This window comes from Triticum aestivum, chromosome 1D, assembly GCF_018294505.1.
Source record: "Triticum aestivum cultivar Chinese Spring chromosome 1D, IWGSC CS RefSeq v2.1, whole genome shotgun sequence".
NCBI lineage: Eukaryota > Viridiplantae > Streptophyta > Magnoliopsida > Poales > Poaceae > Triticum > Triticum aestivum.
In genome coordinates this window covers 476,485,404-476,488,733 of record NC_057796.1, presented here as the reverse complement: position 1 = coordinate 476,488,733, position 3,330 = coordinate 476,485,404, and positions in this window count along the sequence as shown.

Sequence of the window (3,330 nt, the reverse complement as noted above, 5' to 3'; positions counted from 1 at the left end):
GTTGACCACCAACGACGGTTAAATCCTAAGATGAAAGAAGTGGTAAGAAAAGAAATACTAAAGCTTCTGGAGGCAGGTATAATCTATCCCATTGCTGATAGTCAGTGGGTAAGTCCTGTCCATTGTGTCCCTAAGAAGGGAGGTATTACTGTCGTTCCTAATGATAAAGATGAATTGATCCCACAAAGAATTGTTACAGGTTATAGAATGGTAATTGATTTCCGCAAACTAAACAAAGCCACTAAAAAGGATCATTACCCTCTACCTTTTATTGATCAAATGCTAGAAAGATTATCCAAACATACACATTTTTGCTTTCTAGATGGTTACTCTGGTTTCTCTCAAATACCTGTGTCAAAAGAAGATCAAGAAAAAACCACTTTTACTTGCCCTTTTGGTACCTTTGCTTATAGGCGTATGCCTTTTGGTTTATGCAATGCACCTGCTACTTTTCAAAGAAGTATGATGGCTATATTCTCTGACTTTTGTGAAAAGATTGTTGAGGTTTTCATGGATGATTTTTCCGTATATGGAACTTCTTTTGATGATTGCTTAAGCAACCTTGATCGAGTTTTGCAGAGATGTGAAGAAACTAATCTTGTCTTGAATTGGGATAAGTGCCACTTTATGGTTAATGAAGGTATTGTCTTGGGGCATAAAATTTCTGAAAGAGGTATTGAAGTTGATAAAGCTAAAGTTGATGCTATTGAAAAGATGTCGTGTCCTAAGGACATTAAAGGTATAAGAAGTTTCCTTGGTCATGCTAGTTTTTATAGGAGGTTCATTAAAGACTTCTCAAAAATTTCTAGGCCTCTGACTAACCTCTTACAAAAAGATGTTCCTTTTATCTTTGATGACGATTGTGTAGAAGCATTTGAAATACTTAAGAAAGCCTTGATTTCTGCACCTATTGTTCGACCACCTGATTGGAATTTACCCTTTGAAATTATGTGCGATGCTAGTGATTATGCTGTAGGTGCTGTTCTAGGACAAAGAGTTGATAAGAAATTAAATGTTATTCAATATGCTAGTAAAACTCTAGACAGTGCCCAGAGAAATTATGCTACTACTGAAAACGAATTTTTAGCAGTTGTATTTGCTTGTGATAAGTTCAGACCTTATATTGTTGATTCTAAAGTAACTGTTCACACTGATCATGCTGCTATTAAATATCTTATGGAAAAGAAAGATGCTAAACCTAGACTTATTAGATGGGTTCTCTTGCTACAAGAATTTGATTTGCATATTATTGATAGAAAGGGAGCTGAGAACCCCGTTGCAGACAACTTGTCTAGGTTAGAAAATGTTCTTGATGACCCACTCCCTATTGACGATAGCTTTCCTGATGAACAATTAGCTGTCATAAATGCTTCTCGTGCTGCTCCATGGTATGCTGATTATGCTAATTACATTATTGCTAAATTTATACCACCTAGTTTCACATACCAGCAAAACAAAAAGTTTTTCTATGATTTAAGACATTACTTCTGGGATGACCCACACCTTTATAAAGAAGGAGTAGATGGTGTTATTAGACGTTGTGTACCTGAGCATGAACAGGAACAGATCCTATGCAAGTGTCACTCCGAGGCTTATGGAGGACACCACGCTGGAGATAGAACTGCACATAAGGTATTGCATTCCGGTTTTTATTGGCCTACTCTCTTCAAATATGCCCGTAAGTTTGTTTTGTCTTGTGATGAATGTCAAAGAATTGGTAATATTAGCAGACGTCAAGAAATGCCTATGAACTACTCACTCGTTATTGAACCATTTGATGTTTGGGGCTTTGATTATATGGGACCGTTTCCTTCCTCTAATGGCTATACACATATTTTAGTTGCTGTTGATTACGTTACTAAGTGGGTAGAAGCTATTCCAACTAGTAGTGCTGATCATAACACCTCTATTAAGATGCTTAAAGAAGTTATTTTTCCGCGGTTTGGAGTCCCTAGATACTTAATGACTGATGGTGGTTCACATTTTATTCATGGTGCTTTTCGTAAAATGCTTGCTAAGTATGATGTTAATCATAGAATTGCATCCCCTTACCACCCACAGTCTAGCGGTCAAGTAGAATTGAGTAATAGAGAGACTAATTAATTTTGCAAAAGACTGTTAATAGATTTAGAAAGAATTGGTCCAAGAAACTAGATGATGCATTATGGGCCTATAGAACCGCATACAAAAATCCTATGGGTATGTCTCCTTATAAAATGGTTTATGGAAAAGCATGTCACTTACCTCTCGAGCTAGAACATAAGGCATATTGGGCCATTAAAGAGCTCAACTATGATTTCAAACTTGCCGGTGAGAAGAGGCTATTTGACATTAGCTTACTTGATGAATGGAGAACCCAAGCCTATGAGAATGCCAAACTGTTTAAAGAAAAAGTTAAAAGATGGCATGACAAAAGGATACAAAAGCGTGAGTTTAATGTAGATGATTATGTGTTGCTATTCAACTCTAAGATTTTTTAAAGGAAAACTCCTCTCTAAATGGGAAGGTACTTACTTTATCGAGGAGGTCTATCGTTCCGGTGCCGTAAAAATCAACAACTTCGAAGGCACAAACCCGAAGGTGGTGAACGATCAAAGAATCAAACCTTATATCTCAGGTAATCCCATAAATGTTGAAACTAATGTTATTGAAACCATAACCCCGGAGGAATACATAAGGGACACTCTCCAGAACGTTTCAGACTCCGAAAAGGAATAGGTATGTGGTATGGTAAGTAAACCGACTCCAAAACAGTTCTAATGGCAAATTTTCTCCGTTTTGGAATATTTAGGAAAATAGAAAAATAAGAAGTAGTCCGGGAAGGACACGAGGCATCCACTAGGGTGGAGGGCGCGCCCTACCCCCTGGGCGCGCCCCCTGCCTCGTGGGCACCTCGTGTGCTCTCTGGACTCTGTTTTCTTGCACGATACTTCTTTTGGTTGGTAAAAATTCATTATATAATCTCCCGAAGGTTTTGACCACCGTACCACGCAAATATCCTCTATTTTTGTTTCGAGTTGTTTTCTGCCAAAGTTTTCAAGGCCAGGCATCATGTCGTCCCCCTCCTCCAACAATGAGGGCAACGATGCTTGGCTAATGAAGATAGAGCTGAAGAGAGAAGAACCCGGGGAGATCAACAAGGATGATAGGATCAAGAAGGCCATGGAGGATCAAGCTCCGGCAGCAGAAGAAGAAGACATCCTTCAACCTCATCACAATCTTCTTACCCCAACTGAGATTGAAGCTTTCAAGATGATTGAGTTAGCTCGTATACAAAACAAATATCTCACACGTGAAAATATTTCGTTGAAGGAGCATATCACCGCACTC